This window comes from Fundulus heteroclitus, chromosome 9 (assembly GCF_011125445.2).
Source record: "Fundulus heteroclitus isolate FHET01 chromosome 9, MU-UCD_Fhet_4.1, whole genome shotgun sequence".
NCBI lineage: Eukaryota > Metazoa > Chordata > Actinopteri > Cyprinodontiformes > Fundulidae > Fundulus > Fundulus heteroclitus.
The window spans coordinates 18,126,276-18,149,534 of NC_046369.1; the positions used below are offsets into that span (position 1 = coordinate 18,126,276).

The 23,259-nt window shown below is 40.6% G+C and overlaps 1 long non-coding RNA gene across 1 annotated transcript; it reads right to left on the bottom strand.

Moving 5' to 3' along the window:
- Window positions 1-4,179: 4,179 nt before the first annotated feature.
- LOC118564150 lies at window positions 4,180-11,724 on the bottom strand. Its single transcript, XR_004931675.1, has 4 exons — window positions 11,616-11,724; window positions 6,399-6,521; window positions 4,377-4,486; window positions 4,180-4,265 (listed from the first exon to the last, which is right to left on the bottom strand). It is a non-coding gene; the product is annotated as an uncharacterized LOC118564150 (long non-coding RNA).
- Window positions 11,725-23,259: the final 11,535 nt, after the last annotated feature.

Consider the following 23,259-nt stretch of genomic DNA (forward strand, 5'->3'; position numbering starts at 1 on the left):
CTGTATGGAGACGTGGGAATTGAGCGGGGAATTAAAATTACAATACCTGCATGACCAGCTGCCCGACTCACATTGCTCAGCTGTTATATGCTCCTCTGTGCAATATCCTGCCACTGAGCCCTGTGCAAGGCACACTAATAATGGAGCTGTCTCCGGCATACGGATTTGCTTGTGCAAGTCATGAAAATTGGAATAGTCAGAATGGAAATGTGACCGTACCCACTAAAATGGGCTAAGGGGCCTTCAATTCCCCAATCAAGGTCACTGTGGCAGTTTTTTGTGGCGTCCAGCGGAAATGACTGCCCAGTTGGTAGAACACAGTTTGCCAGTTTGGGACTACTAAGAGCAGCTTAAGAAATAAAATAAGCATGTCCACATGGCTATTGGAGCGATGCTAAAAAAAAAGAAGAAGAAAAAAGAAATGAAAAAACAATAGCTGCCTGGTGTCCTTGGTTCAGTGTGTCTCTCTAGCGCTGGGGTGCAGTTTCTTTTTGGCTGCCAGCGCAGTTTCTGGCCCCGTTATTTCTTTCCAAATGAGAATGAAATGTCGTTTGTCCCCACTATGAGCGAGCGGCCGCTGAGATGAGGAATAGGCCCACCGCTTCGCGCAGACTAACGTGACAGGCTGCATGATATCAGTTAGTCAAAATGGATTGCCACTTCAAAATGGGACAGTTCAGCCGAGTGTTAGCAGGACTCTGAATGGAAGAAAATAATCAACTCTGAAATGTATTCAATCTATTTTCATTTAGTTTTAGTTTTGGCTGCCATGTTGTTTCTCTGTGGGTTGAAAACATTTCTTGGCACTGTCACCTTTATTTTTTTCTCTTTGTGAGGGAAAAAAAAGTGAATTTGAGACACAAATTAAAACTCTTTTATTAGCAATCTTGAAAGTATTTCATAGCATCCTGCTGTGTTTAATAATTTGCATTCAGCTGTATTCCCATGTATGAAATTAGCCGGCGAAGATTACCTTGGTGACATCGACAGTCTTCTTCAGTCAGTTTTTAATTCCCCTTCAATTTTAATCTTTTTGTCACGTTACAATCATGAACTTCAATGTACTTTATGATGATTTTATTCAATAGATCAAGACAAAATAGTTCACATATTGTGAAGTGGAAGGGATGTTATTTTCTTTTTTACTAATAAAAAACGGAAGAGTGTAATTTATGCTTGTAATCATAAGCCCGGTGACAATACTTTGCAGAACCACCTTTTCCTCCAATTATCTGCACGTCTTGGGTCTTTCAGAATGGATGGAGAACGTCTGTGTAGAGCAGTTTTTAAGAAATGCTGCAGCAGACATGCAGAAGTAAGTTCTCTGGCCAGATGAGAACAAAATGTAACTTCTGTGGCATTCATGCAATACATTGTGTCAAGGAAACGTAACATTGCCTGTTAACCTGAACACACCAACCTCACTGTGAAACACGGTGGTGCCAGCATCCTGCTGTGAGAATACGTGTCCTCTTTTTTCTTTTTTTCTTTTTTAGTGGGGTCAGTGAAGCTGGGCATAGTTGACGGAAATCAAATAAAACAGGAATATGAACAGTTGGCTGTCAAAGACACATTCCAGCCAGACAACTCTTACAATGATTTGCTCTTCTTGTGATCTGAAATCAAATTGTCCAAGCTTTTGCTTGGAAAAACAACAAAAATGCACAGAAAAGTCTCAATTCAAACTGAGAACGACAAACCATATAGGAGAACCCAAACTTCAGACCCTCCACTACATGTCCCTCGTCCAATAAATCTGACAAGCAGGTAAAAAAGTGGAGCAAACAAAGCAGACAAGCCTGCGCATGCATTCAGCTCAACGCTAACTGAGTTAGCATTAGCTGCAAGCAGAGTGAATGGGGGTGACAGGTGTACGCGGAGGACTGAACTCAATCAGTGTACTCTTTTTTTTTTTCCCCCTTTCTGCATTTTGTACAGACAGGAAAAAACATCTACATCTGCTCAGGAAAATGTTCTTCCCTCTTGTTTACACATTCCTCTCATCTTGTACTAGGCACGTAGTAAGAGCATTTAAAATGCTCAAAGTAAAAAAATAAATATTTTAAAATAGAGTCAGAATATTTAGAATTTCAGACTAAGCTGAAGTTTAAAAAAAAAAAAAAAAAACAAGGTTTTGATTATATCTTTGACTGGTCTCGACAAACATATCCTGGGAGGGGATGTTAGCAACAGACTCTTTGGCTCCTCTGACGTGTCGGATGGGTTCTCTAAGCATATTTGGTGTCTTCCTGCAGATGGCCTCCATTTGGTTTTCCCACGATTTTGGAAGCTGGGTGAAAACTTCAACCTGTGTCTCGCATTCTTTGAAACTTTCCTAAACCCAATGTTCTCTATCTGGAAATGGTTGCAGGAGATCGGAGGTGCTACTCAAGGGTAATGCTGTTGCCGTCTGCAAAGCGTAATTGGTCTTCAAAAATGTATAGGTAGGAGGCAAGTGTCAAAGTAGCAGCCGCGTCAATGCAGGTCTTTGCCAGCATAACACTGCTGTACCAAGATGTGCAGTGTTGGGCATGTTACCTGTCTGTTGCGTTAACATGAGGCCAGTTTATTTATAAATCTATACGTATCAGGTTAGTTAAGGCTATATTGTTGTGTCGATGTTTGGGTGATGTTTTCGAAATTTGTGAAAATTACAGTGACACTCTGTCAGTCCTGAAAAAATAAACCCATATACCTGTCATAAACTAATTAAAGTCCTTTGTTGTTGTTTTTAAATTGGTGACATTAGTACAAGTTTAGAAGACTAATCTAATTTGGATACATCCCTGCAGAGTTGTTACCTGACTCCGCCAGATAGATTTGCTCCGCATATCCATCTGGAAACCTTCCGTTGAAGTAATTTTGGGAAGGGGCGAAAATACTGGTCAGCTGATTGGCCTATGTTGGTGATAGACGGGCCAAATAAACCAATCAGATTCGTCGTCGCTCTGTTACGAGCGACGACGAAAACACAACCACAAGCCAAGCTACTCTTGCTGCTGCAAGTAAAGGCTCGTTAGCTCAGCAGAGAAATACTCTGTAATTCCGATAAAACTTGCTCGATAGCCGCGCTAACGCTAGTTTCATCGGCTGAAGCCGCCATGTTCTTTAGACTGAACTGACGTGCTTCCCGTTGCGTCACACCTCAACCCGCCTCAAAGCCAACGCTGATTGGACGTTCGTTTGGTGAACGGCTCCAAATTTTCTTCAACGGAGGGTATCCACACTGATCTGCGAGTGAAACCTTGAAACCTCGCGAGATCAGGATGGTCTCACGAGGCTAGCAGAGTTGGACTAAAATCCATGATTTTTAATATTATTCATCCATTACAAATATCTGGTCCTCAAATATTATTTTTTGTGATTAATTACCTGTCGTCTTAAACAATAATGGCCTTTATTTCACCACGTGTGTCTGCAAATAGGCGACCCGCCCTCCCCAACCAACCTTCACTTTGCCTTTGGTGACCTGCGCACCGCTTAGACCCTGGGGGCTCAGGCGCACACACGCAGGGGTCAATCCATTGCTCCTGGACACGTTTGATTCTAGGGCCTGTGCAGGCACACACATTCTCACCCCACAAGCACATCTGGTTTCCAGGATGTCCCTCATGAATGCAGACCTTTTAGCTGCCGTTACAGGCGGGCTGCTAGTGTTAATGACTGGGGCACTGCTCGGCTCCCGGGATGAAAATAGAGGAGGAGGATGCAAAACAGAGGCAGCCATTGCCTCAAAGAGGTAACCCAATCCATGTAGTAGGAGCTGCGGGTGTGTGTGTGTGTGTGCGTGTGTGAATGGCCAAAGGGGATAGGCCAGCCAAAGGTCCTCAGGGTCAGAAGAGGCTGCCACAGCGCCAGCGCACCTATGTGCCAGGTCTGGCTTCCTCCCAAAATCGCTGAGAGGTCAGAGCAATTTCCGCCAGTCAGGAGTAGGTCAGGGTCCCACTTCCCGTACATATCAGTCAGTGAAGGATGAGGAGGAGAGTGCAAGGCCTGGTCTTTGTAGAATTACCTTCCCTAATCCCCAGAGTGTCAGGACTGCATGGAAAGTATTCTGTTGTTTTGCAGGGCGCGAGGTCACGTGAGGGAAATTCGAACCAGAGACTGTACTTCTTGGTCGGCGACTTAAAATGTAATTATTTCATTTAGAAATGGCTTGGAATTTCATCACAGGTGTCGTTTTTTTTTTTTTTTGTCCTGGTTATTGGCAACGTCCCACATGTTTTCTGTTAAGTTGTTTTAGAAATGTCAGAATATCACCCTGCCTGAAAAGGGAGCAAAAGAAAATGAGCAAAAATTGCTTTCTTGGCAACTGGAAATGAATACTTTAAGGATAATAACGATTTAACTAGCTCACAGTTGAGTGAGTTGTTTACCTGACTTTGCCTTGACACAAAAAAGGAGGTTATGTCTTTATCTTCTGCGCTTTCCGTTTAGCTTCTGAATCCTCGCAGAAACTATCCATCACTATCCACTGCAGTGTAACCTTTTGGGAGAGAAAAACAACCAAAAAAAAAATCACTTCTCATTCAGCAAAATATTTTAGAAAAGACAGAAAATACAACACTGACTTCCTTCTTAACAATGGCAAAATGCAGGTAAAAATATATAAACTGTTACATTACCATGACAACCAAACATATGGTAGCTCAGGTGGGTCAACATTCATCTCTTATGCAAATGATTTACCCGTACAGGCTTACATTCAGTCCTGGTTAAAAAAGATCAGCTGAAGTCCAAGTGGAGCCTTTAGTGTTTGAGACAAAGTCAATTCTGAAGTCTGTTTTTGGAACATAACAACAGATTATGCTACAGATTATCCCCATTATCGTTCTTAATCTGCAAAGGTGCTCAAAGACAGGAGAAATCGTACTATCAAAATAAAACAAATGGATGCATGTGTTTAATGTATTGGGGAAAAAAAACGAAATTGTACATCAGCATCCAAGTATTGTAAGTATTTATCCTGCCAGAGAAGGAAGTTTTCATATTCTCATCTGTGTAAGATAAGACTTCTGAAATCCAAGGGAAGCTCTCATGACATTAGGTCTTTCATGAAATCTTATCATCAAGTAAATTTGCAGTAATACGTATTCAGGCATAAGCCTAAATGTTTTACCAATACTATTAGCCAAGAGTTGATGAATTTTTATTAAAATAAAAAGAATCATAGAATCCATATGTCCATGCATAGATATCTGCCCAGCTAGGAGAGAAACCCATCCAAACCCTCCTGTCCCTCCAGCTGCCACAAATGAAAAAGATAAAGTTTTAACTGGAAAAGAGCAGTAAAAATATAGAAGTTCCAGCTTCTGGAAAAAGAGTCTTCAAAATCATTAACCCAGTGCAAAAACGAAGAAGAAGAAGAAAAAAATATTAGTCTGCTTTTATCTTCTTGCACTTGTCCCCGTTGCAATAACACATTTCATCTGAAAAACAGGAGCCAGGCACCGGAGCAAGCGGGCGGCCCCGCGTGTCACTCGAGCTGCTGATAACAAAAGCATTCACCCTGTGCACCGCTAAGCAGTTACCACATGATTTTATGAGAGCTGCGCTCATTTATGAGCGCAATCAGATGCAACCCAGTGCCCCACAGGATGTCAGCGTTAGCGCCCCTCTTTGTCCGATGATGATGGACTGTCAGCTCAATGGCGTTATTGTAGCTCTAGTGGCCATCCGGGGAGTAATACATTGATAACAATATCAGCTCATAAAAACAGGCTGGCGGAGGGAAAGGTCACTCCCTTTTGCTTGCCCAGTGTACCTCAGTCTCCTCTCCCTCCGTTTCATGATGCCTCCATGGATTCTTCCGTTATCTCTCGCTTTTTAGGGCCTCTCAATCGGGGTGACGAAAGCTGCCCATCAGTGTGCGGGGAAGCTGGAATGTCATGTTTTAACTGGAGTTGGAGGTATGATGACAGGCCAGACAGGGGAGACAGATGGCAGCGTGACATGCCCAAGGTCATCTGGCTTGCCACTGTCAAGGCACCTGCCTCTTTCATTCTTTCATTCTTTGGCAATTCTCGTCTATCATTTCTTATTTCTTCCCTCCTTTCTTTGCCTTTTTTGGATCCCTAACCCATTTCCTCTTCCTCACCCTCCTTCGTTCTTATGTTTATCACTCTTTCCTACTGCAATATAGGTCACAAAGCCTCCTATACAGCCTGCTGCCTATCTCTGCTCAAACACACTACCCCCCCTGAACTCTCCTCACGCTCACATTAGCGCTGTTGAACATTTATATTCCAGTCTCACTCATTTGTTTCCTGTTCTTGTTCCACACAACTGTTGATTTGGAAAAAAAAAAAATGTGCCAAGCTACCTTTGTCTCCCGAAGTCTTGCCCCAAACAATCCTGCCAGCAGAAATGTAGAAAGAATCCAAAAGAGTTTTAATTACCTGTGCAGCCATGCCTGGAAGGTTGTGCTCTGAGAATCCCAAGGGGCACGGGGTACAGTAAGCATGCCATGTCGCAACACAAAGCCTCTTTGTCTTAAAGGTAATTTCCAACAGGAGGTGGTGCTGGGGGAGACAAAAAAAAAAAAAAAAAAAAAAAAAAAGCTGTGGGAATAGAAAGAAAAGTTTTTCGGGAGAGGAAGTTTGTTTCTGCCTGCTGCCTTTTCCATCTCTGCAAAATGTTTTTTCATAAGGTTGGTAGCTGAATCCCGAGAAGAGCAACGAGACAGCACGGTATCCTCTCCTCAACCAAATCTTGTCAGGAATGTTCGTTTCAGCTCAGCAGGCAGAGCTGTTTGTCCCCCCGAAAAAACTACATGCACTTCTCCTGTGATAAAGAAAACATTTCAGTGTCGATGCAAATAAAAATCAAGTTGGGAGGGTGAAAAGTAAAGCAGGCAGAGGAAGATGTTTTTTTTTTTATATTATTATTTTTATATGAAATTTACATTTTGGGCATATCCAGCTGCAGACAGCACAGCAAGTGTAGAGATTTGTTTATCAAGCATGTCTGACAGCACATGCCCATCATTGCCCCAAACTGTTAACCTCGGAAAAAAATATATATATTTTTTTTACCCTCCGGTGAGGCATGCTCAACTTTCACATTCTGCTCGGCACACAAGTGGCCCATCCTAACTCCTAACAAGGTGACAAGAGCGCCGTCCCGAGGTGACATTTCCTTCCACACGAGCCGCCTAAAACAAATAAACCCTCGCATTTGTATTTGAGAGATGCCATCACCCTCCCCCCTCGATCGGTGACTCAAAACAACCTGCGTTGTGTTTATGAGCATGTGTTTATGGCTGGTGTTCGCAGCCATCAGAGCTGCGCCTCTCGCCCCGTGATTACGCTTCTTGTTTATTTATTTATTTGTTTGTTTGTTTGGCAAAAAAAAAAAAAAAAAAAAAAAGAGAAAAAGGCCCGAATGCCACCAGAGGAACAAGGCAAAGGCTGATTAGACTCGAACGGAGCACGGATGACGAGATCTCTGTCTGGGGTGAAACGGCATCAAAATCACACTGGGGTGTGTGTGTGTGTGTGTGTGTGTGTGTGAGAAAGAGAGAGAGAGAGAGAGAGAGAATTGAAGCATTAAAATAGGATGTGGAGGGTGAGTGGAGGTGGTGGTGATGGTGGGGGGTAAAAACTGTTTCAGATCTTCTCATCTACAAAGGATATTTTGTGAATCGAAAGCCTTTCAGCATGGAACCACATGTTTTTTTCCCCCTTGAATAGGAATATGCTTAGCCACAAACAGAGAACATATGGATGTATTTATGGTACAACTTTGTTCTGGTAGTCTTGAATGTGAAACGCTGAGCCTCTAATAAAATAATAAATACATTTTTTTTAAAAATCCCGCTTCCACCAGATTCTCAAAGAGGAATTTCATTCTGTAAGAACAGAATCATGTGTTCAAGGTAAACGTTACTGTGATCCGTCACAATTTCACTTGCACCTTCACTTGCAGAGGTGTGCGTTATATATATACGTTTCTTTTTCTAAGGGTGGGACCTAAGTTTGAGCTGAAGAAGGGCCAGAAACACTTGATGCTAGACAAAGTTAAAGAGTTCAGGATTGACGTCTCGATGAAGAATTTGATTCTGTGGAGCAGCTCTGGTGTTGTGGCTTCGCCCATTAATCATCCATCTCTGGAGGACGGCGACTTCGGTGCAGCACACCGGCCCTCTGTGTGTCGCCACAACCGAATAAGAGGCAAACCCAGCGTTCTTGAACAATGGATGCCCTGACGTGACACCATTTTAGTAGAGAGCTGCCTCTGTGAGCGTGAGTGTGTGTTTGTGTGTGTTGGGGCAAGACAGATTCTTGAAAGTACAGTGACACCTAAAGGCCTGATCCTACAGGCCCTCTGCCTCTCTTCCCCTCTCTGTGTCTGCAGCATTTGAGTTTAGGACATGTTGAAATTTGAAGAAAAACTGATGACTTCTCACTTTTTTGCTGCTCTTGATAGTTCTAAGCACGAGTACAGGCATCAAAATTTTTTCTACTAATGACATGCCTTGGGCTGCCTGCAGGTAGAGAGGTATTTTCATCTGTACACCCGAGCGTCCGATTTGACACAGAGCACAAATAAAAAGCAAAAAGAATAAAAATAAAATTAAGAATGCATTGCATTAATTTTGTACTGGTTAATTTGCTGGCATATTACAATGCAGTTTGTGTTTTGTGCGTCCTCAAATATCAGATTAGATTGATCTTATCTTGTCTTGAATACAAACACTGGCTATTGCTCAAATAAAAAATTGTCAAACATTACATCACATTGACTCTTTCATCCACTTTCTCCCAGTTTATGAGTACTAACAAGATAAAGATAAACAATAAATACGGAAATTACGGTTTAAAATCCGATTGACCATTCTCTGTACATTCTGCAATGACAATTTAGTGGTTTTGCTGATATTCAAGTCTTTGATTTAGTTTAGAACTAAATGCTCAAAGTTGATGAGCAAGAGGCTAATACTCTGAATGAACATGTGAATGGGGTCTGAGATGATTTTCTGGGCATGTGTGATTGTTGTTTCCATAAAGATGGTCTGAAGTGAGGGGTGCTGCTTGACTCCCATCAACTTCATAGCTCATCGCCTGAACCGGGTGAGCCGGGCCTTCATTTGGACAGGCAGGTTAGCAAACCAGGTTGAGACGCTGCACCTAACGATGCTCTCAGTTACGGACAGCATCACAAAAGTATACTGAGTATGCGGAGGAAGTGCAGAGGCTGCTGGACTCTGGTGCCGACATAGTCAACCTGAACGATCCCTGTTAGTTCAGTGGTTATTTTCATTTCCATGTATTTGTATGGATCCACCTGAGCAATGCTGTGATTATGGATAAACCACTGGTAAATGGCCTCCAACTGACTTTGGGCTAAAGATGATTTCCTGTGTTTAGATTATTTTTTTTAAAGCGTTAATGATGTGAAACATATCTAGCTATAGTTTTGTCCAGTTTGTACATGGAAAAAAAATCATTTATTTTCCATTTTGAAAGTTATCAACAGAATGATTTCCCTTACTTAAGGTTTCTTTTCAAGAATATTTAAATTTTAAGTCAGTTATTTTCTGTAGTGATGATTTACAACAAAGTGTAAACTCAAGTCATCATAGGTGAAGAAAAGGTACAAACCATAAGCAAATATAAAGGAATTATGACCAGGGGAAACCTTTGACATAATTTTTTTTTTCAAATCCAATTAAAAATATTTCAGTTCAGTCCAAGTTGCTGTACAATCTAAGAGGTTTAGAATGAGATTTTTTTTAAAAAGGCGTCTATTTGAGGAAGCCCAGCTCATTACAGCAATCTTCCTCCAGATTAAGCATGTGGCGACAGTGGACGTTGCGTTATGTAAATTGAATTTCCTAAGATAAATATTATTTAAAATAATTTCTTTAACATTTAAATTCTGCTGTAATCTGAATCTAGCTCACCTGATCTAATTCTGTATTTTCAAATGTAACTATAGCCCTTTTCCTTCTGTCTCCAACAGCACACACTCGTAGAAACACACATTCCTTCATCTGAACAGTATCTCTGTAGTGAGGAGAAACTCGCCGGGGCAGCCCTTTGATCTCACCTCGTTCCCTGCGTCTGCATTCACGGCTAGCTCTGCGTGCTCGGCCCATTTTTAATATGGTGGCGCAGCCTGGGTCCCCGAGTAACAATAAACTTTACCTTCAACTGTCAGCAGGTCCTAATCACTGGGGTTACCGGAGCACTAAATGTTAGATTCCCATTAATAATTCTGCCACTGCAGGGGAAAAAAGGAGGGGGGGGGGGGAGCAAACATACCCACAGAGATACATATCTGAACCTCTCTATAACAGAAATATTCTTTGGAGTTCACCGTCTCATTTTCATCACTTGCAAATATGAGGCGGAAGACAAGAAGGAAAGAATAAGCCTTCAGTTGCAGTGAATGTGGACAATCACTGAGGCATTCTTTCTTTCTTTCTTTCTCTCTTTCTTTCTTTCTTTCTAAGCTGCGGGCCTTTTCCCACAAATGTGCGATCGGTCACTCTCAAAGAGCCTTCAGCAGAGCTGTTATTTGTTGTCCCGTGAGGTATCAGAGCTGGAGCTCACCAAGCCAACTAATGGAGCTTCAGAGGGCTGCAAATGGCAGGCAGCACGAACACGACAGCCTCTGTGGACTAAATAGATTGAGATCTCACTTTAGGTTAGTTTCCCTGCAGAAGCGAGAGACACAAAGCACAAAGACGTTAAAGCTACTATTATATATGTGTGTATTTGTTTAAATTTTTTGCTGAGAAATCCACTTTTATTTTATTTTAAAATGTGATAACAGGATTTATGTTTTTGTAGTGCAGTTAATCCCTAGAAGATTGATGTGTGAAAAGTAACCTTTTAATAATTTTACCTAAATGTATCTTATGACTGGAAGTAATATTAACGTTCTGGTGTGGCTGAGACAGAGTCCTGACTTGAATTTGACAGATAATCTGTGGACGGATTGAAAGATTAAGGTGATGGCATGGAGGGCCTTCCACCGTCAAACACTTGTTATTCATCATCATAGATGAAGAGATGACTGGAAACTAAATACTAAAAGCCGGTCAGCAATTATATGCAGGGTCTGATTGTTGATGTTTTCCACTCATGAGAACAATATAGGAAATGTTTGCCATCCCTTAATAATATATTAATAAAACATTGACATTTTATTTTTATTGATACCTATCTCGTTTCCTCTTAAATAATTTTGCATCTAAATTTGAGTGTAAATAATTTTGAGCTTAACTAGCTTTCTTTTATTTATCTATTCATTTCTTTTTTATTATTTTACTGGGTAATTTCTCTTTAAATTTTAGTTTGAACCCTCAACAACCTTCAATTCAGTTATTGTCCAAATTATTCCCCATTGTAGGAATTTTCATCGCATTCTTACAGAGATGATCTCAAGCCTAATTGTGCAATTTCTGGTGTCATCCACATATACATACACCCCCTCTGCTCCCAAAAGAGATGGCACCGAGTGGATTGAAGCGTGTAGTTTCAGAGGCAAAATCCCTGCTCTGCCAGGGCCAAATATTTTACCATAGCTTAGCTGCTCCACTAAAATCTGCACTTGCCTTGCACTCCATTGCCCCCTCATCTTGCTTTGAAAAAAGAAAAAAAACACACCAGTGGATTAGAGGCCGTTGTCTCTGGACTCAAGCGGCTCGACTCCTCCGCGACACGGGGTCTCATGCCCAAGTCATGTTGTGGGAAACAGACGACGGGGGAGAGAGAGAGTGAGCGGTTTTAAACAATTCAAGAGTAAAATCTCTTCGGGGAGAGAGCCGCAGCCACCTCTGAGAGGCTGGGCCTGCGAACGGGTAGTCATGCATTTTCATCAGCAGTGATATCATTCACAGGGAATGCAATTCAGGTTGGTTTAAGTGAATACATTAAAGTAACAAGGGGCCGTCGTTTATTTGGCTCGTGCTGTACAGCTCGTGCTTAAGGTTGTGCACGGCTGCACTCTGGTGACACATACAAAATGGCTTTGTGTACATTTGATTTTTTAATACTTTTTTATCCTCATTCACCCAGTTGAAGGCTGTATAACTGATCCGTGCCTCCTTTCTTCTACTGCCCTACTTGTACAATAGATTTGAATGTATGAATAACCCCAAGTTGTAGAATTGCATTTGGTATAAGTAAAATGTGCTTTTCTTCAAAAGTATTTTTTATCAAATACCTCATCTGGTTTCAAGTAAAGCAAATACTAAATCCTTGGATTTTTTCTATTACCCTTCTTCTTTTCTTTAGCATCCTGCTTTCACGGGGTTAGCAACACAGATATACGGCGGCACTCTTTATTGAAATGATTACCATGGGTGTTTGTCTCCCTTCTGGTTCGGTGTTAGGCTTTCAAGAGGAGAGATTGAAATAAGTGGCGGAGGAAAGACAAGGTTGGGGGAGGTTGTGCTGTATGTGGGAAGCGGAGGATATGAAATTGATTAGTGAGCTGGGATGGAAAATAAAGACTTCATCAGGATCATCGTGGAGTCCTCACAATCAGCTGTGAGACAATGCAGGCTTCATAATGAGGACAGAGAGGCAAGGGACCGCGTGTGCAGATGTGAACCTGCGTGGCGTGCATGTGTGACAACAGAAGGATGTGCTCAAAGGTTTCTGTCACTTCTCATCCAAATCTTTATTTTTCTCATTTAAAACAATTCTGCCTTGTTCCTCAGCTACATCCATGCAAAGAAGCAAATCCTTTTGAAATTGTGCTTGAAAGCAGCTGAATTCAATTTTTCAAGTCTAATCTCGGATTACAAGTTTAATTATTTTTGCACAATTGTGCTAAGTGACAGTGGAAGTGACAGTGTCGGGGCTTTTTTGAAGTCTTTGCACTAAAGTTGAAATTGTTGGGACTCAGAGAGAATGAAAAAATAAGCGTAAATTTCAGAAGCAGGAAGGGAAATAAATCAGCATGGGCCAAATTGTTTTAATTGAAAAACTGATTTTATTTTGTATGTGTGTGGGTGTGTGTTTGTTTTTCTATAAAATATATTCATTTCACTAATATACTCAAATCAGAAGACGGATTGCAATATAATTTTGTATCAGTTTTGTTTTAGTTTTGTAATTGATAGAAAACCTGAAAAAACACAAGTTCTAAAAAAAAAACTTTCTAACTGGATTTTTAGTTTAGTTTTCAAGAATAATAAATGTATTTATTTCAGTGTTGCAAACGAAACATGGAAAATAATTGTGTTTTGTTTATGAATTTACTGTAATAACTAGATCCACAAACCAAATTAGTTACCTATAATAGTTTAGGTTTGCTCTGACTTTCTATGGTTAGTACTTATGTGGATGTCATATCTTTATTTTAACTATTTTAAATAATAAATCACTTAAGGAAATAAATCATCTGCTGTTTCATCTTTATCACTGTGAAACAGTCACAGTTGGTGATTCACGTTCACTCTATTAATCATGACACCTTTGCATTATGCATTCAGCCGTGAAGGCACTTGCACAGCAACATTAAGAGTCTGACTTCGTCTCTATGCCTGAAAATCTGCTGAAACCCAGTCAGTAAAGTGCTGTAAATGTACAACAGATATTTTTTAAAGCCGAATGCGGCAATAAAAAAAAAAATCACATTTTTGATCAAAAAATATCTTTGTAATTCAGATAGATATTTAAAATATAATTACAAGACAACAGCAAAAAATACAGTTGAAGCTACTTTTATTTTCATCTGCCTTTTTGTTAAAGCTATTACGCTTCCTCATTTGGGAGACAATAACTCTGCTTCCCTGTGACGCTCCAATACCCAATTGGTATATAAAGGTTAATTGTAAACTTATTATTAACACAATGGACAGTTGTGAAATTCAATAAACTCAAATCTCCAGCCACAAGAGAAACATACGCACCAATATGGGGCATGTTGCCTGAACCAATCCCTGCCGAGCACCGCCAAGCAGGTGCCCAATCAGGACTCTGCTCCAGATGATGCTGACGAATCACTCAAAACTTTCTTTTTGATCCTGTTCGTGCCTTATTTCTATGCTGATGGAGTATTCTTACCAAGTGTAAGAATGGCTGAATTGCCTTAGTGTTGCTCTCCCATTGCCCCCCCCCCCCTTCCCCTGGTTATTTTGGTACGTTGGAGAAAGTGTGGTTGACTCTTGGAAGAAACCCTCTGGCAACTGCTATTTATAGGGAAGACACACAGTCACATTTGCATCTGGAGCTTATGAGGGAGAGAAAGACAGAGAGACGGAGGGAAAATGTGGGAGAAGCATGAAGGATACAGTCAATTTTGGAAATAATGTATGCCAAGATTTTATTTTATTTTTTTCTTCGCAGGACAAATACAGGAAGAAAAGGTTAAAAAAGGAGGAGGAAGCAGGCGGAAAAGTAAAAACAACTTTTTCCAGATATTCTTTTTTTTTTTTATTGCCCTTATAAAAAAAAACACCTTGAAGTAAGACAGGCTGACCCAAATTGAATTAAATCGATTTGGATTCTCCTGAGCCTGCTTTTTCCACAGTGTACACAGTATTATCCTCCATTTCCTGTGCCAGTGTCATGAGCACCATGCATTACTCAGCTTCTTATAAAAAAAAAAAATACTCGAGAGCTACGGCATCGATTCCTGCGCTTCAATAATTGAGCTGCCGAAGCAGAACAATGACGTTCCCATTGTTCCCCGTTTGGGCTGCTGAAAGTGTGTCTCCCTTAAGGCCGTGGGATAAAAAGCCTTTCTTTATGTGACCACAGAGTGAATGAGTTCGGCGTGAGATCAGCGAAAAAATATTAACGTTTTGTTTTGTTTGTCAGACAGATAGGACAATCCGGGGTCTCGCGCTGCTGACCACAAGGCCTGAATGCTGATTATCGGTGATATCTGGATATATTCAAGCTACAGGTTTCTACAAAAAAAAAAAAAGAGGACGGAGAAGAAAGAGCGCCTTGATGGCTTAAACAGATTTTCTGGAGGTGTTCATTTGCTTTATTTGAAATCGGTGCTTAGATGCAATCTCGAACAGACTCAGAACTGGGATGGGAATGGCAGCCCCTCGCTACGTCATGGAGCGCATCACGGAGAGAGGGCCCTCTCTGGCAAATCACAGCACCAACATAAATCTCCCTCCTCAGGCACTAAGATAGACCTAGCAACAGCAAGAATGTTTTTGTATGAACCCCTCACTGGGAAAAACCACATAACTCTAACACATTAGGAGCGCACAATTTAAGATCAGCATTAATAGGTGAAAGAAGTTACTCTCAAGGCTTCAAAGCATCTTCCATATTGTCAGTTTTTTTTTTCTTTCCTGGAATGGGGCCTTGAGGAATAAATATGTTAATGCATGTTTAGCCCCATTCCCCACAAGGGCACGGTGCATTGAGTGTGGTGAAGCACATGGTTGTAGAAGAGGGGTGTTCGGGTGGAGGGTTACGGAAGAGAAGCGAGGGAGTGGGAAAGAAAAGGAGTAAAGATAGAGGGGCGGGAGGGGAGGTGTATACATTATTAACGACGACTTCATCACATGTTCCCAGTTTCTTAGGGACTTATTATTCCGAGACGCTTTAATGAATAACAAGAAGAGAAGGCAGAGGGAGAGAGGAAAGAGAGTGATTGATGGAGCAAGTGCAGACACCGCCCCCAGCTGGTTTACTCCAGTACTGCTCTTCAAACAAGAAGACTGGGGTGGGGGTGGGGGGCAGTGGGGGAAAAAAAAATATAACCACAGAGGGCAACAACCTCTAAAGTGTCCCTGGCATTAGCATTTCACAAGGTCCCCGTCTGCCAAGCTGCATATAGATTGGGATTTGCTTTGTCAAGGATACTTGTCAAGCAGAGGCATGACAGCCTGATTTCATGAGCCCTGCGCAACAGTGAGGTTGGACATCGAAGCGGGAGCTCAGCAAAGCCTCTCTGTGGTGTTGTGCTTTTGTGTGTACGTGCAGAAGAGAGAGAGAGAGGGGGGGGGATGTTTGAGTTGAAGTCTTTATGCTTTCGTGCATGTGTGTGTGTTTGCAGGTGTGTGTAACTTGGTATGTTCAAACATGCTTGTGTGATTGCAAAACCAAATTGGATTGTGAGGATTCACTGTATCCAAGGTGACCGCTGCCTCTTTTTTTTTTTTTTTTCTTAGAGAAGGTGGAGCATTTCTGATCACCACTGTCCTACTTTCCATAAGTTTATTCACACACATAGATAAATTGACATTTCTGCGTTATTCCCTGGCATATTACTCACTGTCCTGCTGGTCATTAGCAAATGCAAAGAAAGCGGTAGAAGCAGAAGTTTTGAGGATCTTTCCTCCTGGCTGCTCCTTAGATGTTTCCGGCAACTTTGCGCTAAACAGATACAGTTAGTGGTGCTTCTACCGCTGACGGTGGATTCCTGCAAATGTTGGTGTGTATTTGCAGATGTAGGACCGTGGTTGCTACCGCAGGGCTTCAGGAAGAAAAAAAAGCAAAAAACAAACAGACAAAAAAAAAACAACCACAACAACAAACAGTAAGCAGGCTGGTAGGGAAGTCTCGACCTTTAAGGAAAAAAGGAAAAAGAGAATGCAATATCAGAGGATGTCAGGTCCATTTAGAGCGGTGTGATTCAGGCCCCTGTGCTCCCTGCTGCTACCTTTCATTCTGACTCAGAGGAAAAAGTACAGCATGTGTAGGGGGCCATTTGAAGGAAACTCATGAGAGAATAACAGCTTTTACGCTTTAACCCATCTCTTCCGCTGCCCTGTCCAAACCTTTTCCTTTCTTGCTCTTTTTTATTTCATCTATCTGTCCTGTAAGCACCTGTAAGTGAATTACAAGCAGTCTGCAAAGACAAAAACCCATTTGAGAACAAATGTACAACCGTACACTCTTTTACATTGATTAAGTTGTCCTGTTGTGTTTGTTATTTTTTATTTTATTTTATTTTATTCTTCCGCTTTAAGAAATCAAATCAATCATGTGTTCAACCAAGTATTCAGAAATCCTGGGTGAAAATGTCATTCTGAGAGGGAGCTGAAGCTTTGCCACTGATGGAGCTTGAAACAGGGCAATGATCATAAGCATATCTCAAAGACTACCAAGGTTTGGTTTCAGAAGAAGCTCTTGAAGATATTAGCGTGCCCACCATAGACGCCTGACTAGAACTCTATTGAAAATCTTTGGTGGATGGAAAGAAATGATTGAATTTGAGGTCTTTGCCCAAGAGAATTGGGCTCCCATTCCTCAGGAATGCTGCCAGAAGTTGGTGTCGAGCCATGAATCTGAAACTAAATTTGTATCCAGTAATAACAATAAAAAGGGTTGTTGAATTGAGAAAGCTTCCTGGAGAGGAAGCGAAACGTCTTCAGCTACGGAAAACAAGTCCAGTTGCTTTGTTTTTTACCTTTTTTTGGAATGACCATGACCTGTATGACTGAGAATCTTCACCAGCACAAAGGGTTGTTGTGCTAACCATTAAAGAGGCTCATCATTAAGAGGTCGAAAGATAGCGGGACTGCAATAGTCATTAAAAGATTGTATTTGTAGAAAAATGCTTATAATAGTTATGCTGAGCTATTGAAATCATTCTTGTCTGGTAAGTTCAGTGCAAATGGCAAACTAGCTTGTGCTTTTTGCCAATAAATCTAATTTGGAGTCAGGGTTGAATAATTTTAGATGCAATTCGAAACCTACAAAAATCATTTCACTATTTGGATAGCCCAGTATACCGTGCCAATGCAAAAACCTAGTTTCTATGACTGTTCTGAGCACATTTAGGGTGTTTCTAAAACAAACAAGTAGCATGTGCCGAGTGTTAGACATGTGTGCACTATTATTGACCTTTTGTACAACTTATCCGTCGTACACTATCTTAGCCACGGAGTAATACCCAGCCATAATATAAACAATAAGAAAGTTATGTTTTATGTTTTGATTGGCTCAGTCATCCTGGAATAAATAAAATAATAAGCTCTGCACTTAATTATAATGGGCAAATTCCACAAAGAACGAAAGATTTGGCAGCCCTCCTGTTGATTTATGTAATGATACAATCTGCTATATTTCTCTAAAAAGCAGACCATGTGCCAAAAGAAAAACCCACCCCAACATGCTTGCCTATCTAATTACATGCCTGTATAAAGTGAGGACTAGCACCATTTTTTTTTAAAAGAGGGTGTGAAAATATTACTTGCTCTGGCCATCCAAGATTGATTTTGTGGAAGAATGACCTACATGTTGAAACAGGATGCTGTCATTTTTTGACATTGACACTAAATTAATGGAAGACAATACATGTCAACAAGGAGTTTTTTAGCTATAATGGATTGATTTCTCACAGGAAATACTGGAATATATGACATAGTCTCCAAGGCACAAACGCATACTTGTTTCATAAAGGAGAGAAAAAACTTAAGTAAGAAAAGCCCGTACATAACAAAACAATTAAAAAGAGATAAAGTTTTGATCTCTAAGGAGGTACTTTTGCGGTGCAGTAAGTAGCCACCCAATTAACGTGGGAGACTAGCCAAAGAAACTCTACACTCATTGACAAAAGATGAAGCAAACCCATCCTGAATGTTTGCATTGGGAAACTGCTGTGAAACGACGGGGGACATTAATTACCACTTCAGTAGGTTTTCAGTCATCTCCTGTATTTCGAAGTCTCTCCAGATCAGACACAACGTCAGTCGGAAAAGTCAGCAAAAGTTGACGTCTTGTCAAAACCTGCATACCAGCAGCTCCGTAATGGCTTTAAAAGTTGGACTTTCCATCTCTCACAAATGACCACAGTCGGCTCTGTTCCTCGTCATCTTTATTTTGTAACCCTAGCCTCATCTGCAGCTGTTTTCTTGCAGCCCTTTGATTTCTCTTTTTTTCCCCTCTCAACAATTGGACCAACTGGTACTGAGTTGCACCAAAGGCTGCTGCTTGTCATCTCTGATGTGTGACAGCTTAACTGTTTCTTTGCATGGCAAAGACAGAGTGTCTCAAACAACCAGCAAAGTCTCACGGCTTCAGCCGCTGACTACCAGCAGCCGGGCTTCATACAAGTGGATAATCGTGTTTATTACACGGGGGTCACAGGTCACACATTGCCTAATAACCTCAGACGGAGCATTTTGTCATGGCTCGCCAGAGAGGAAAGCCGGTTTGGTGCACATGAGCGGCTGTCACACTTGTTTTCACAGAAGCAGAAAGGAAAGGAGTGACTGTAAGGGTTTAAGAGTTTGGGGAATTGGGGAGAGTTTACACCTGTAACCCGTCACTCAAAGCCTGTCATCGCTGATCTCAGCCATTCATCATGTTCGTAAAATCATTAATCTCATTTTCTCCCCGGCAGCAACTGGTTGCATCTGTGTCTTTTTTTCCGCTAAGCGATACCTTCATCTGTTGGGTCTTGTACCCAGGCTGATCGCATCTTTGCTGACACGTTATCATCCGAAATGAATGCTTGTTGTCTCTCTTGTAAAATGAACAAAAGTCTGGCACACACTCAAGATGGCTATTGACATATGAATGTATTAGTCATTTTTCCAGGTGATGAAAACCAGGATGAGTTTACATGGAGCCTCGAGATAAAATCATCTATCATCTTGTTGTACAAGATGGGGCAAAAAGATCACATGTGCGAGACAGAAAGGCAAAGGGTTTGTATGCTGGCTTCAACTGAAGTAATCTCCAAAGACTTGGCTTTATTGCCTCTCTCAGCCCTATAATGATGTTAGGACTGCAGGCTGCTTTGGTTTGTCGTGCTTGGGCTCCCCAGCCAGCCTCCATTTGGCTTTGGGGAAAGAGCTGATATTGGCCAGACTGCACTGAAATTTCCCCGAACAGGTTAAGTCTCAGTTTAGGCTGCAGATGCGCATAATAAAAATATGCATGTGGAAATATACAGGTATTCACACGAGGTACGCACCAAAAGTAATCCAAGCCTTTGTAACAAAATTACGTTTGAGAGCTGCATAGTGGTAAAATGGTGGGCTGCTTCTTTGTAAATCTCTTTTAAAGGGGCCTAGTCAAGTAATGTGACTTTACAAATTTCTACGTAGCTCATTCTGGTTACACAAAAAGTTTTCCTTTAATTTCATGCCCCTGCTGGCTTATTATATTTTATTTCTGTGATTTATTCTTTGTTTTTTTGCTCTATTTGTTAGTAAACTAAATGGCAAATGGCCTGTGCTTGTAGAGCGCTTCACACAACAATCAGTCATTCACCCATTCACGCACACATGCACACACTGACAGTGGTGCCCAAGCAGCCCTGACCTGGGCCAGAATGACCAAATAAGGAGAAGCAATGGAGCTCATATATATAAATATATATACATTACAATGAATGAATGAATTAATAAATACAATCATTAGTATAAGTATCTGTTCATTCTTACCAGTAAAAGGTAATGCCAGTAGATCTGGTTTGCTCTGTGAATTGGTGGTTCAAATCCAATGATCGAGGCATCTTATCCAAAATGCTCTACTATGCCATGTACAATATTGCGCCGTCATCAGGGAGGTGTTGCAGGACGGTCTGCTGGCTCTCACAGTAGCTGCGTCAGTTGTCGCCATCTTGCTTTCTGATAGTTCCTGGGTACTGCTAGCAGATGGCACAATAATAATTATTGTTTTATTTGACGATGGATATATGTTTTAATGGTCAAAATATGTGACTAGCCCCTTTTAATCAAATCTAGGTCTCTCTGAAAACCTAAATTTTAAGTATTTGGTCCTACTGAAAGCCAGTTTCTACTATCAAGGTTAACCAAGGTTTCAAAAAGTTGACAGTTTACAGCCACTATGACTTCTTTTCAAACCATTTCTACTATTTGAAGTATTTTTAATTAAGTCCCAGGGAGGGCAAAAGAGCTCAGAGTTTTCTTTGGCTGTCTCAAGCATGCAGTGGTTCAGTGCTTCCCCTCCCCCACCTGTTGCTGCATACTGCTGGTCAGTTTGCAAAAAGAAGGCTCATTCATGCCTCTACTTTACAAATACGGCACGTTCAAGAGAAAGACTGAGAACATTTCCAGTTGCAAAAAAAGATTGACTGTCTCGATGTGAAAACTAAAGCAATACCATTCATCATTCTGTTAGGGTAACGCTGTCCTAAAAATTTCTCCTCACAAATTACGGGAGGCATATGCATGAAGCAATCTACTGCATGCTGGCTACCTGAGAAGATAACCTGTGTATCTGTCTTTTTTAAATTTTGTGCTTGTATCCGTGTATCAAAATAACAATAAATAAATATTCATATCATGAGATAGTCAAAGCTTTAAGCATTTAAGCAGTAGTGGGAAAACTGTTCAAATTGTTTGGTAAATACCAGGATTCCTTATTAAATCTGTGATATCTTTTAAGTCAAGGTTATCATACTAGCCTGTCGAGCCTTCTTTTGTTGAATAAAGTCAAATTTAATCACAATTGAAATAAGAATAATTCTAATGTTTTGGGTTAAAAATAGAATGATAATTCCTCCTTTTCTGCACTATTTCCTAGAACGCTGCTGTGGAACTTCTCAAGTAGATTGACAAAGTAAGTATTTGACCAAACCTTGACATTTTAAGGTCCAATTCTGTTAAATGAAATCAAAATTAAATGTGAGTGGGTTCAACACAAAAAATTGCAAAAACTTCCACACTACATCAACATGTCTAGGCCTTGCATGAATCAAGCTTCTCCTTTTTTGTCGAGCATCTTTCTATGAAAATAAAACTTGGTTCTGATCTGGTAACCATAACTGCATTTGCTTTACAAATGTGAGCAAACATTTGTCAGGATTCTGCTCATGTTGAAAAACACAGAATTTTGCAATTGCAGTGTTTTCATTAAATAAGAAATGCAATAAAAAAAATCACATGTGGAAAGGTTTGTTCATGTGATAACTCATTAAAAGACATGGCGGTGACGAATGTAAACACTTAAATGATATATTAATATTTCAGTCATAGAACATGCGCACATTATCAGCCATCAGAGGAGACGTCGGCTTCTTATGGAGGCATTGCAGCAACAAACCCCTCATATTTGGAACCGGCAACGGACGCAGCGTTTTTTTGGGAAATTATAGTCGATGATTTTGCAGAAGAACTGTGGATTCATCACTTCCGGTCGTCTTTCTTGTCTTTTTCACCAGTAGTAACATCCCGTTGTTGATCACATGACCCATACGATAAAAAAAAAAAAGAACTTTCCAGTGCAGTTTTGCGAAATACACCTATTTCCATACAGCTGAAAAACCACCTCATCTTAGTCCAAACACTTTTTATTGAATTTTATCTTTTTTTTTTTTTTTCAAAACTGAGTGTTTCAATTAAGCTAATTCATTTTTGTAATTAGCAACAATTTGCTGGTCAATGGGAACGCAGCTACTGGCATATTTTTAAAACAGCTGAAAATGTTGAAGTTATAGACTAAAGCCACAGCAGCTGTGGCTCAATTTGTTATTTGAGCTGCTGCTCTGAAGGATCCTACTAATTGAATTGCTCCATAAATTTTAACCATCATCATTTTTGCAAAGGAATAATTAGCTGCACCACCCTGAATCTTACTTTGTACAACCTGAAACAAAGAAATCAGAGAACTTGAACATGCTTGAGCAGCAGTACAGATTGGTTCTGTCCATATTTCACTATCTTCAGCGGTTTATTAGTTGTTGTTTTTTTAACAAACTGCACATTGTTTGCTTATAAAAAAAATAGCAAAACAACTTGTTGTTCAGTACTGAACTGCTCAGAAAAGAACTGCTTCTCGCCTGCCCAACAGCTGTGACTATGCAGTGATGGTGTTTTCAGGAAAAGTAAAACCTCTGGGACCAAACTGAAATCGCTGGAGATTCACAACAAAACACAGAGGAAACATCCTTTTGTCAACCTAACACTTTAGCAAACTGCTCCATATAAAAACATACAGTTTTTGAACAGAGTAGCTTAATGTGTTTAAAAACATAAACCTGTCCTGCAGAAACTCCTCTTCGGACAAACTATCTGTGGCTATCGAGGAAAACGGATGGATGCTGCATCTCACGGAGTGTCATGTGAGGGTGAATTAGACGGGACACAACTACAGTACTAACAATGGCCACATTGTGGGATTGTTTTAATTCAGGCAATTTGAAGGGTTTTTGATCATTAATGAACTGTGCCACTCTAAGACCTTAATCTTGTATTTTGGTTTGAGCCATTTATTGGTGGACTTGTTGGTTTGTATTTGATTACTGATTTAACAAATTAAAATTCCCATTTTAAAATAGCTTTTTCTTGTTACTCGGGGTATCTTTGTCTGATATTAACATTTGTTTGATGATTGAAAACCTTCAGGTGTGGTA